The following is a 14190-nucleotide window of genomic DNA, read 5'->3' as shown; positions in this document are numbered from 1 at the left end:
GCCCGCTAATCGCTGCTCCCATAAAAGAATCCGAAGAGGTGGCCAAAAGCAAGGTCAAATTCGAGAGGAGAGGTGTCCTGATACCCTCCTCTTGAAAGAGTTCAAGTCATAGGCAGGAGGAAATACAGATGAAGGAAGATTGTCCCAGAGTTTACCAGCGTGAGGGATGAAAGAGTGAAAATGCTGGTTAACTCTTGCATAAGGGGTTTGGACAGTATAGGGATGAGCATGAGTAGAAAGTCGTGTGCAGCGGGGCCGCGGGAGGGGGGGAGGCATGCGGTTAGCAAGTTCTGAAGAGCAGTCAGCTTGGAAATATCGATAGAAGATAGAAAGAGGCAACATCGCGGAGGAATTTAAGAGGTAAAAGACTATCAGTAGGAGGAGGAGAGCTGATGAGACGAAGAGCCTTAGCCTCCACTATGTCCAGAAGAGCTGTGTGGGTGGAGCCCCCCCACACGTGAGATGCATACTCCATACGAGGGCGGACAAGGCCCCTGTATATGGATAGCAACTGCGCGGGGGAGAAGAACTGGCGGAGACGATACAGAACGCCCAACCTCGAGGAAGCTGATTTAGCGAGAGAGGAGATATGAAGTTTCCAGTTGAGATTTTGAGTTAAGGATAGACCGAGGATGTTTAGTGTTGAAGAAGGTGACAGCTGAGTGTTGTCGAAGAATAGGGGATAGGTGTTTGAAAGATTGTGTCGAGTTGATAGGTGGGGAAATTGAGTTTTTGAGGCATTGAAGGACACAAGGTTCCTTCTGCCCCAATCGGAAATGATGTGTGTGTGTATGGGGGGGGGCAACACTGGTTTAATATGGTGTCGTCGAGTTTGGCGTGGAACATCTTTTCTTCAGATTCACACAACTAAGTAGAGCGTACACTGCAGCAAGAGACGAAGCCCAATGTGTGCTTCATCCTCACTATCATTATACGCTCATCCGAAGTAACCTGAATAGCTGCAGTTACCTGGAGATGCCCATAGCAACCCCTTAAACCTGCAACACTGAACATGGATATAATATACCCAATTGGATATAATACACCACGACATCTCGCACATTACGTGGTGTTCCCGTGGAGACAGGCAACTACTATTCTTAATAGCTTCAATCTGTCTCAAACCCTGACAGATGTAGGTCGCTCCGTGCGTTCTAATCTTTTCAACTCACGTGCTTGGGTATAGTATACCCGAGGTCAGTGGTTTTAGAAAAACAACAACAAAAAATCAGGTATATAACAACCGAGTTCAGTGGATTTGTACGAAGTGCGAGTATATTAATTATATATTTTCCATAAATAAGTACCTTTCCACAGGTATTCCTTACCTGGGGAAAGAGGAAACTCGCTCAAGAAAAGAACTGAAGCTCGGCCATATGCTTTCGAAAGACCTTACACGACAGTACCACCAAATCAACCGCAACGTCACCACAGGCAACTGTTTTTTTTTTATCTGTGCCACTAATACAAGAACTTCTCCATAACTATGGCATGACACTGGTTGGCACATTGAAGGGGAATAAAAAGGAAGTATCAGATGCAGTGAAAGGTAAGGTGACACTCCCGCCCGGTAGCACCGCCTCCCTCTTCACCAGGGACTTGGTGTTTTACGTGCCAGATAGGATCACAAAAAGAGAATGTCCTCCTGTTGTCGTTGAGGCATATGCAGCCGACTATGAAGGAAAATAGAAAGCCAGAGATAATTCAGTTATATAATGAGATAAAAGGATAAGTCGACACGATCGACCAAAGGTGTGCCATGTGCAGTTGCAGCAGGGAAACAAAAATGTTGTCACTGTGTATCTTTTTGGGCATTATAAATGCAGCTGTTATACAAGAACAACGCTGACAGGATAGGAGACATCCAGCTGAAAAGGAAAATATACATGCGAGACAGCCTTGCAGCTCATGCAGCCTTCACCTAAAAAACGCCAGAACGCCCCTACTCAATCACAGGCAAGTCAGGCAAGTCATCAGCAAAGTGTACTTGATCAATCCCTCTGCGGTAGGTGATGTAGAAGGAGCGTCAGCAGCGGAAACGAGGGAGCCCATGGTCCGATGCGCCAAGTGTCCGTCGAAGGCTGACAAAAAGATTCGTCTCAGGTGTTATGGGTGCCATGTACATGTCTGCCCGGGCCACTGCTGTTGTGCCTGACCCCTCTGATGGGTAAATCTCCCAAAACTAACTCTGGGAAGGGGGTACCTCTTTGGCTTTCCCATCTCGTTGGTCATGGGTTCGTTCCCCGGCACTGATAAAACCTTTCCTTGTGTGGATTAATTTATCGTGTGCTTCGTGACATGCAGAGCTGTGGAGATATATCGAAGAGGAATTCGGGCAATATACTACTACCCCTTCTACTGCAACTGCGTGTGAGGCTGAGGTAAGTGTACATTCTTTTGTTTTGATTTGGTCATTTATGTGTACTAATAAAAAACTTTCTTTTATGAGCTGTGTACTAAAAAAAAAAAAAAAAAAAAATCCTGCCTCTCTTCTCTACAACTCCGCATGAACTAGTGACCCTCTGTGAACAGAGGCAGCACACTAGGGAAGGTAGGCTGAGGTAAGCGTGAAGAAACATACCTGAAATCATTATATTCTTGTCATACATTAATTTCTGTGTAATAAATAAAGCTTACTTTTCTGTTTTTCTTCCTTACAGTTTGGGCATGTTGTGGGTACTGGTGACCCCTGTGAGCAGAGGCACTACACCTGAGAAGGGTTTGGGATGGTTTGGTTGAAATTGGTGGTGCCATTTCTTCTTGGTGATTATTTTTCAGAGAAGTTCTCAAAGGCTTTTAATTTTTTTTCTAATTTTCATTTTTTTATAAATTGATTAAGAACTTTATTTTTATGAACTAAGGAATAATATTAGGCTAAGTAATAGTAATATAGATTAATTTTTCTGTGAAATTGTTAATTTCAATTAATATGCATATATACTATTTTCTTCCTATTTTCCAATGTCGGGTATAATATATTTATGTTCAGTTATCGTGTACATCATGTATAAGTTCAGGGTCCTAGGGTAACGACGGAAGCCTTTGCTCATGCCGAACCAGTAGTAGGAGCACCTCCCCTCACTGATCTAGCCACTGCCAGGCCTCCTCGTCTCAGAGAGTCCCACTATGTCCATTCTATGTCCATTAAAGAGGATGATCAAGGGATAATTGAAGGAACGAAGTGTTTAGACACATATGGAGATAATGGAGTGACAACGACTTGGAATGAAAGTAGAGTGACTGATAGCCAAGAGAGGAAACAAAAGTAGGAAAGAAATAAAGAACGTTTAGCCATTACCAATGCGTGATACTGAGTGCAAAAACATTCCGTGGTATTTCGAATGAAAAGCTGTGTGAAGTGGTAGAAAGAAATGGGATAATGGGTGATGAGCAGAATGGATTTAGGAATCATAGGAGAGGAGAAGAAAGCACGTAAGGAATGAATGCAGTGATTGAAAAAGTAAGGAATGATGAGAGGGAGAAATATTTAGCTGTTGGACATCGAGAAAGCATATAATAGGGTAGATAGGAAAATGATATGAAAGGTTTTAGAAGAAATCGATGTAAGTGAGAAGCTCTGTATGATAATTAGCATCATGTATGAAAACACTAGAGCCAAACTCAGTATGCAAGATAGGAATACAGGATTGATAGCCAGTAAAAGAGGAGTGAGACGAGGTTGCGTCCTTTCCCATCTACTATTCGGTCAGTATGTTTAACAATTAGCTGTGAGTAAGACGCACGGGTTGGGGTGTGAAAGCGAAAAATTATATAGTACTGAGTGTGCCGATGTATGTATAGGTGACGTTGTAGTCTTCAGTGAAGACCATAGGGTGCTGCATGGAATGCTGAATCCTGTGAGTGATTATGGTCAGAGTTTTGACGTTGGGTTTAGTAAGAAGAATCAGATTCTAGTGATAAATGGGGATGAGCCTGATAAGAATATAAATTGCATGTTTACTAGGTGAGAATGTAATAAAAAGAAAGAAATGGTATAATTATCGGGCATGTGGATGGATAAGAAAGGATATGAGATAACTAAGCACGAAAGAATAGCCAGATAAACCCAGTGAGCAAGTAAGTTAAGTAATTAAGTAGTATTTCAGTAGTAGGATAAGCAGTGTTGCAAGATGAGCGAACAACAAGTATGAAGATGTGTGTGATATATGGAATGGTGTGGAAGTCCCCAGTTTAATGTGTGGACTGAAAGCAACTGTATGGTCGAGAAATGAATTTGATAAGCTGGAAATAGTACCAAAAAAGACGATCAATAAATATGTTGCAGAGGGAGCGTGGGTTTATGGGATGGAGCTTCTTGAAAGAGAGTATACTAACTAATTAATGGGGAGTATACGCCACGGGGCGCGTCGTTTCACTCACTCGCCGCCTCTTCCTCCGACGATCCCCCCCGGGTAAGCTTCCACGCCTATCAATTCCAAGCCCTTCATGGCAAGATTGATCAAATTGTTCCAGACATAAATTACAAGGTCGTCCCCTTGACCACTCGCTCGAGTTGTCTCGTACAGAAACAACCCTGTAAGCAGGATCGATGTCCAAAAAAGCGCGCCACTTGCCTTCATAGCTTGAGTTGGCGCTCACTGGCAGGTAACAGGACTCGACCCATTTTTCTTAAGTAGTCGCTGGTTCGACACGAGGTAATTCCAGCGATGCCCCATAAGGCAGTTGGTACCAAAGGAATCGACAAGCACCTCCAAATCATTATTCATTGTGGATGTCCCACACCCTTACAGTAAGACAGGGAGCACAAGCAACTCACTTATTCGAATATTTGTCGGCAGCCATCACCAAAACCTCCACCGTTTCTGCGAGAAGTAGAGCATCATCACCAGAAATAAGGTCATTGACCTTGATTTCGCCAATACATGTTCCGCAACGACTATGATCACCAGTTTTGCCTAGTACCCAGTATAAGTAGTGAAGAATTGAAAAGTATTGAAAAGGGACTGTGCAAGGGCACACCCCTGCCTCACTCCTAAATTAACAGGGAAGAAGCCAGAAAAAGCTCCCCCCCCCCCCTCTTAAAGAAAGGCAAGCTAAACACATAATTTTGCGCCTCTTTTACTTCTCTCAGCAAGATCGCACGGGAGAACGACGATCCAAAGGCTACACCGGCAGTGGTCTAGTAGGTGACTCCCAACTTTAAGTTCAAGTATATCGAGGAAGAGATATGCACCGAAGTGATACACAGATACTCACCCATTCTCTATGGCGGCGTAGGTGAAGAGTTTGACCTGGCAGATGTACTTGCACATTTCCGAGTAGTTGGGGTTGACCATTTGTCGTAGTATAAAGGATTCCATCGGCACCGGTGTGTTCGTCACCGCCGAGTCTGAGTGGAAGCAGTAACCGTCTGCTGGGGCAGCAGCGGTGACTGCTAGTGGGGCTGTGGACGTGAAATGAAAGAACGGAAGAAGGGAAAGGGAGGGAAGGATAGAAGGAAAGGAAATAAGATATGGAAAGGTGAAAGAGGAGAAAAATTGAGAATGGAAAAGGAGAGAAAGAAAGGAAGGGAGATGTGGAATGGGAAAAGAGATTGAAGGAGGGATAGAAAGGATTGGAGGCAAGGAAAATAAGAACGGGAAAAATGAAAGAAAAGGGAATGTAGAAAATGATGAGAGGAAGAAGGATAAGGAGGGTTGGAGTAGAAAAGAAGAAATAAAAACAGGGAAGCAAAGAAAAGAAAAACAGATTGCCATTGGTAAGCGCAGGTGAAGGGCAGTAAATAATACAGTTCCTAAAAGCAGTTGAATAATATGTTTGCCAAATCGAACGCAACACCGTTCCAATTAGTACTCTCGTCAGGAAGAAGAATAGATACGGAGGTTTAAAGTAAATGGTCTACTGCCGAGGTAAAACCTCAGAAACATCTTTGACTTTCACTCCTGTTCATCTCCTTCCATAGTAGTTTTGATTCATGATAAAAGTATTATACTTTTTATAGCAATTGGTGAAAAATATTATAACTTGCACCCACCTAACACGACAATGCTCGCCAACACAGCCGCCCACATCGCCCACACATCGCTCATCGCTCACAGGAAGTATCGCGAGGGCGTGTGTGTCTTTATAAGTGTGTGATACCTGAAAAGAGAGAAAGAGTAAAACAAAAAAAGAAAGATAAGTATCGAAAAATGGAAAAATCGAGTATATAATTTGCAGTTCGTTAGCAATACAGATATGTGGCGGTTTAAAAACATAAAGCATGAGGATGATATCAGCGTTTCTACTGATGATGCGTCTTGAATGAAAAACAGTACCTAGATTGCTTAGATTGAAGAAGCTCCTTTACCTTTAGTCCCAGCACGTCCGCCGCCGCGCCCCGACTGCTACGACTCACTGAGCGTTTGTTCTCACCACCACCACCTACCTGCACCATCACATCCATCGCCTTTCCGTCTGTTATTAGCTGAAAACACGCCTCTTGTGACGTAGAGTACTGTTAAACACGCGCCAATAACAGTCTTGTCGTTATAAATCTCAAACTGATATGACGTGGAAAGGGGACGAAGAGTCATAGAGAATAATTAAGTACTATGTAGGCACCTCAGTTCTCCTGTTGCTTCTCCGCATGTTATGAGGGAATGAGTGGAGTGTGGCATTAAACATACAATGGCTATATAGAAATCACTGAGCTTCTGACGTTTCCAGGGGCATAAGCGATATCAAGGCTGATTGTGTGAAGGGGCAGCCCAAGCAATAGGGATATACATGATATACATAATACTCTTAATGAGATGACCGTTGGGAGTAATAAAATGTAGGGGTGTACCAATGTATCGGTATCGGTATCGGTATTATCGGTACAATTTAAGAGTACCGGTATCGGTATCGGCTGATTTTCTGCCGATACTACCGATACTTGAAGGAGTTTTATTCGTCGCATGTCACTCGTTGCAAATAATTTTGTTGAACAGAAATTGGATTTTCTATTTTTTTTAAAAATATATTAGGAAAGTGTAATTATCTAGTATCATGAAACCACATAGTTTGGAATTTCCCGCGATTTAATTTTCATAATTTTAAGCGATAAGATTCATATTATTTTGAATACAGGTATATAATACTTAGAATACACTTCAGCCTTTGGCACCGCAGACGCGTACAATACAGGTTTAGTAGCTTCGGCGCGGGATTGGCGGAGCCCCTCCACTCGCCTCATCAGCGTTGCCAGTACAATAATTATCGCACAAATACGGAAATCCGACCGTTTGTACAATGTACAATAACGCCTGTACGATAATACGATAATCCCGGAATTTTTACAATAATTCAATGGAGATGTAAAATAATTTGGTTATTCAGTTTAAACATTTTTCTCTCTTAGCTGCTGAGCATGTAGTGTGTGGGTGACGCAAATACTGGTCTGATACACGTACCATTCACGTTCTGCTCCGTCTTCCGAGTAAGCCTCTCTACGTATCTGTCAACCTGTCAGAATTTAACCAGCGCCCTTTGGCTGCGTTCAGTGAACAGATTGATTCTAACACTGACCAAACGAATTTTGCTTTTTGGAAGTTATAGTATCATATCTATAGAAATTACAGTATTTGCCTTTCGCAAACATCCATACTCCATGTATAATCAAATAAATAGTACCACTTTATATTACTATTTTTTTCATTTGATTTTTTTTTACCCATGTCCTAAAGGGACCTAAGTTTATTAATAACAAACTTGATAAAAATAAATTCATGACTATGGACACCTTTTTTTCCAGGCCAGCACTGATTACTTTATTTTTCTTCTGTGGTGGATCATCAAGTAGTGGGTCTTTTTTTTCTTAACATTTGATATTGCCCTTTAGCTGCTGGAACTGTTGTATAAAAAAAATCAGTGCACAGGTATCGGTATCGGTATCGGTATCGGTCAAATATTGGGGTATCGGTATCATATCGGTATCTGTCAAAATTTTGGTATCGGTACATCCCTAATAAAATGACAACCAATACTGCTACTGATATTATTACTGCTACAATAACAACAACAACTACTACTATTACTATAACCATTACTACTACTACTTCTACTACTTCTACTATTACTACTACTACTACTACTGCTACTACTATTAATGATAATAATAATAATAATAATAATAATAATAATAATAATAATAATAATAATAATAATGATAATAAAAATAGTACTACTACTACTACTACTACTACTACTACTACTACTACTACTACTACAACTACTACTACCACTACTACTACAACTAATAATAATAATAATGATAATAATAATAATAATAATAATAATAATAATAATAATAATAATAATAATAATAATAATAATAATAATAATAATAATAATAATAATAATAATAATAATAATAATAAAAACACACACACACATACACCCGGACTGTAGCCCACACCCCTAGCCGAAGCTCGCACACGCGCACACGCTCACCCGCGCACGTGCACACCTGCACACACAAACACACACGCACACACATACAGATATTTTCCATCCTAAGTAAGAGGTGCACGTCACAGCAGCCTGCGGAAAGGCCGGGGCAGCTGCCATCACACCCTGTGATGCCAACGAAATAAATATTGGTGGAGACGTCACACACACACACACACACACACACACACACACACACACACAAAAAAAAAAAAAAAGCACGCTTTCCTCACACACGAAAAGGGTTCTGGGTTTGAGTTGGATTCCTGGGAGGAGGGGAGACGGATGAGCAGTGTTCTGTAATCCATCGGAAATGGCCCATTGGCCTTAGATTATTGCTTCTGGTTTTCTTTATTTTCGTCCGTGCTCTTACCTCATATATGATGGATTGTAGGTGGGGCGTAGATTTTAGGTTTTTGGTTGTGGAACTTGTTCGAGGGGCTGTAGATCATAATTTTTACCATAGTTTTAACTTGGACGGTTTCCTCTGGAGTCCGGGTTGATGGGTGGTCTTCAGGAGAGCATGTGTGTGTCTTTGGGTACTCACTGGTGACTGAAAACGCCCAGGTGTTAGCAGCGGATTCGAACCTACGTCTTCCAGAAAGCGGTGAATGCGGGGACCGTATGCTAACCACTCAGCCACCGACTTCCCTAACTATATCATTAAACAGAAAAATGTTTTGCCAAAATATGGAAAACTTAAAAAAAATACTAAGGAAATAGCAAATGGGAATTCGTTGCACGTACAATTTAGTCAGAATAACCTAAAATACCCATTTGCAGCTGATTCTTTAGGAGCGATTGGTATGATTGAGTAAATAAATTCCAAGGGGAATGAACGCTTTCACGGCACAGTTTGTCTTTCGAGGTAAACTCCACCCTCTAGATCAGTATTTCCCAACCTGGGGGAAATTTTTCCTTGTGGGGAAGTTTTATTATTCCAAGGTGAAATTTAACCTGAAGGAAATATAAATTACTCGCAATTAATCGGTGAAAACGGGGCGTCAGAGCTATTGATTAAATGATTTGTTATTAAGTAAGTAAATATTGTGTTTGGCTACTATTTATTTATTATATTATTTGTGTTATTAAGCAAGTAAATTTCGTGTTTTGGCTACTTTTTTCCTCGTCCAAATGAAGGGGGAAATCCGGGTGGTTAAAGCTGATGAAGGGGGGAAACGACAGAAAAATGATTGGGAACCACTGTTTATCAACCGGGGTTCCCCGGAACCCTAGTGGTCCTGAAGAAGTCGCTAGCGGTTCAGCGAAAAACGGTGAAAATAAGTTAGTGCAGTTTTTGGTAATTATTGTTTAATTTCACACTTGTAATTTTACTATTCTCGAGCGGCATATGGTAGTAAAAGCTTTTGGTTATTATAATAAACGCTTCAACCTCTTATATTATTTAAAATTCTAATAATCATAGGGCAGTGGTTCCCAACCTTTTTTTCAGGTGACCCCAATTATGTTTTTCAAGATAGGACCGCGACCCCAATAATTTAGTTGCATATCTATGTGTTATTAAAACTATATATTACTAGTTGTCGGCTATAAAAGTAAGGAACGACAACTATTATGAGTATAATGTAAGAGATACTGTAAGGTTGTGAAAGACAAAAGTAACATAATTGGTTTTTATTAGAACTGCAGCATTGTGGCCAGAATTTTCAAGCCTGACATTAATCAAAACAACCACTTCTAAAGTAATATTCTGTCACATTCCTCAAAAATAAACTAAAAGGGTACCTGTTTTCTGTGAAATGATAAATGAATTTCAATGGGAGCCTTGAGGCCTGGATCATGTTGCTAAGTTTCTCTCATTCGTGGTTTCAGTCTTGGAAATTTACTACCCTCAAATCATGTTCAGGTTGCAGTCGATTTCTATATCTTGTTTTGATGGCAGTCAGAGCTGCAAATCCCGATTCACATAAATAGGTTGTAGCGAAAACAACAACATTTCACAGCCTCGCATCCAAGGACTGGTTTCTATAACTTTCTTCCACAGCAGTCCAGAACACCTAGTGTTTGTCGTTCGAGAAATTAAAACGAAGAGTTTTATCATGTTTGCACCTCGATGAGCTCCTCTTGCAGATTTTTGGATAGAAGACTCTTCTTTGAAAGGTCCTCGGCAGACATCGAGAGGAGTCTGCACAACCATTTGTACTTCTCATGCAACTCTCCATCCGGAATATACTTGTCAAACTCCTCCAATCAATTTCTCAAGGTGCCCCCAAAATGACACTTTGTACGTCCAAGAAGTAGTTAGGCGTCTTCTTCATCTTCAGAAAAAAGGTTCATAAGTGGAAAGGACGCAGTTTCCCCAGTTCGATCTTTCCCTTCCACAACCTCAGCTTTGCTTTAAAAGCCTTCGAGCTTTGTGACACAGAGATAAGAGGATTTCTGTCTTTTCCTTGCATAGACACATTTAACAGATTCAACTCCACGAAAATATGTCTGTCAGATATATGCCAGTTTAAGCTTAACCACCTTGGTTCTGTAAGCCTTGCTGCCAATGCATGTTTCTTCTCTATGTAAGAAAGATTTCAGCTTACTCTGCCACGCATGTCAAGCTTGGCCTCTTGGAGCACTTTCCTCAGGACAGCCACCTGACAGAAGAGTAGTAAAGCAGGTGTTCATCAATTCTGATCCATATCCAGAGCACATCTGACTAAACAGCCTTGAATTCAAGGCTGATGATTCTAACAAAATTCACTATTTGAATCCACATCTTCTATAACAGTGTTAAGCTCAAGTGACATTTTCCGAGAGGCAAGAGTTTTTCCCGGTTGGAGCAGACAATGAGTCACTATCACTGTGGGAGTTGACTTCCTTTTTTACTCCACAGCAGTGAAACCTGACGTGCCCCTAACGCATTGCAGGTGCTCCATCTGAGCACACACTGTAGCTACTGATCCCATTTAAGTCCCTCTTCTTTGATGAAGTTATCAACCAGCTTGAACAGATCTTCACCTGTTGTTGTCGTCTCAGTCGTTTACAGAACAGGAAGTTCTCTTCAATGTCACTCTTCCTTGGTATCTTACATACACCAAGAGCTGAGCATCGTCACTGACGTCAGTAGACTCATCCAACTGCAAGCTGAATTTCACTCTCCTTGATGGCAGCCACTGCCTGTTCTTTGATGTCTCCTGGCATCTGCCCAGATTCGTCAGTTTGATTGTATTTATCCTGACAGTGGAATAGTTTGAATTTTTTTCACTGCAGCATCATCTCCGAGGATAGTACTCACACCGCATATCAAGGGCTGCTGGCTTTACTAATTTTTCCCCCAATTGTGTGTGGCTGCATACACTTTGCAATTCTTTTGCAACGAGATATGATGCAAGTGTGGCTTGTTGAACAGAATACACTCCTGTGTGCCTGAGGTTGTCTAACCGCTGACCTTCAGTTGTTCTTCTTTTCTCTTGGAGGAAATACTCAAGATCTTTCCCTGCCAGAGTTGGGTGTTTTTTCCCTGGAGATGGCGCTTAAGCTTATTTTCTTTAAGCGACTCGTGGCTGAGCACTTCCCCGCATACCACAGCACACTGAAAGGTTTTTCGGTACCATGATCGATGAGACACGTAAATCGTCAGTGCCAAGGAATTCTTCTTTGTACACCGCTTTCTGGACATCACTGAAGAATCTGAAATCAAATTCATAATTGTTCAGTTACAGTTCAAACAAAACATTTTGTTTGGTTGTCATACACCAGGTATGGGGGAGAATAAACAAATAAATATGGAGTTTTCGAAGGCTCAGCTGTTATGAACACTGTAATAGCCTATCATCCACTGACATACTGTGGTGCAATATCTTGTCCTGGCAAGGAAACACACAATTTAATTGTCGGCTTTTTGCACCACTTTTCATGAGCATTTAAAATTTTATAGAATCAAAGACTGAGTACAACCTATTCCAGCACATTCCATATCAGTAAACAGGTACAATAAGTACATCAACTTACCGATATACGACGAACAATGTGCAGACAGTGTTTTACGGTGCGACAGTACAGCTGGAGTGGAGTACCAGCAGTAGCAGCGGCTTGGTGGTGGACAAGGACGGTAATGCTGTTCGCGTACCAAACGCGTATGGCACAGTTCAGGGTTTGCTCCAGCATTACAATTCAGTGTCCTATATTTATATATAAATGGAAATATACACAAATAGAAAAATAAAGATCCACAATGGTGCGTTTGTATATTTTCTTTTACCCATCTTTTACTAAGAGATCAACTAAATGGCTTAGATTTTTTTATTATAATACGTTGTCTGGCTGTAGCCTCCAGTAGCTATAGACAAGTTTGATACAGCATTGGCAGTCAGGACTACTACATTTGAATAATTATATAATACACAAGCAAAAATTCGCAACTATCCCTCAACTAATATGTGATTGTATATCCTAGAATTGAAAATTGACTGTTTTAAGTTCGAGGACTTGGCGACCCCAGGAAAAACGCTTGGCGACCCCATTTGGGGTCGCGACCCCAGGGTTGGGAACCACTGACATAGGGAGTGTATATACCGATGTCAGTACAACGCCTGTATAAAACAATCCATTAGTAAGTGAACAGGACATATACGTAGCGGATTCGTGTATCATTGAGTGGCTCACTCGAGTACAAGGCGTATGCACGCTCTCCATTAGTATTTTCTGTGCTTTCTGTCACGCTCGTACAGTTCCTCATTCACTCAGATTATTCAGTAAATATTACAAAACATTTAAGGGTGTTTTATGAATTTTTAAAATCTAAGTATCTTTTTTATTATTATTTTCAATGTATGAAAAGTCTCTCTCTCTCTCTCTCTCTCTCTCTCTCTCTCTCTCTCTCTCTCTCTCTCTCTCTCTCTCTCTCTCTCTCTCTCTCTCTCTCTCTCTCTCTCTCTCTCTCTCTCTCTCTCTCTCTCTCTCTCTCTCTCTCTCTCTCGTGAAGGTCGTACACACACACACACACACACACACACACACACACATTGACGGCTGTATTGTAACTCTGTAATTGACGTTTACAATGACGTCACGCGTGTTGGAAGAGCCTCGGGCCAGGGAGACTTTTGTGAAGGGAGATGGTAAATACGCGTCCCGGTTCTATGATAGTGTTGATTGATGCTGTGTTATTGCATAGTATGATATCGAGTGTGGTACTTATATTGTGGGTGAAATAAGTGTAAAACCTCGGGCCCAGGTGTATCGCGTTACTGTGTTGGATGAATCTTGCAATTCTCTTCCCAACTGCATTATTTCTGTTGTTTCCCAGCTGTGTGAATTTGGCGTTCAGGTCGCCGAATATGTACTATCGACTCTAATGGCCTCGACAACACCAAACTCGAACTCTCAATTCAAGAAGACAAGGTATGGCAGCGTCGCTGTTCGTCTCCATCTTCCAGGGGTAAGGTAACTGTCATGCGTCTTTTAATACTTTCCAGGATTGTGTGTGTGTGTGTGTGTGTGTGTGTGTGTGTGTGTGTGTGTGTGTGTGTGTGTGTGTGTGTGTTGTGTTGTGTTGTGTTGTGTTGTGTTGTGTGTGTGTGTGTGTGTGTGTGTTGTGTGTGTGTGTGTGTGTGTTGTGTGTGTGTGAGAGAGAGAGAGAGAGAGAGAGAGAGAGAGAGAGATAAAGAGTAAGAGAGAGAGAGAGTTTGTGTGTGTCAAGACAGCTGCCCATGCATGATGTGGTGTCGCTCACGCCCTTCTTGAGTGACAGTGACCACGAACAATACGAACTTAAGGAGGGGCCACACCCACATTAATATATAA

The 14190-nt window shown here is 41.5% G+C and overlaps 1 long non-coding RNA gene across 1 annotated transcript; it reads right to left on the bottom strand.

Annotated features, from left to right (window-relative positions):
* Positions 1-5083: 5083 nt before the first annotated feature.
* Positions 5084-6337, bottom strand: LOC126992929 (uncharacterized). The gene is made up of 3 exons (XR_007747170.1): positions 6311-6337; positions 5996-6102; positions 5084-5404 (listed from the first exon to the last, which is right to left on the bottom strand). It is a non-coding gene; the product is annotated as an uncharacterized LOC126992929 (long non-coding RNA).
* Positions 6338-14190: the final 7853 nt, after the last annotated feature.

This window comes from Eriocheir sinensis, unplaced genomic scaffold, assembly GCF_024679095.1.
Source record: "Eriocheir sinensis breed Jianghai 21 unplaced genomic scaffold, ASM2467909v1 Scaffold523, whole genome shotgun sequence".
NCBI classification, from domain to species: domain Eukaryota; kingdom Metazoa; phylum Arthropoda; class Malacostraca; order Decapoda; family Varunidae; genus Eriocheir; species Eriocheir sinensis.
Note: the sequence above shows the minus strand (reverse complement) of the source record. Positions and strands in the feature narration are given on the sequence as shown.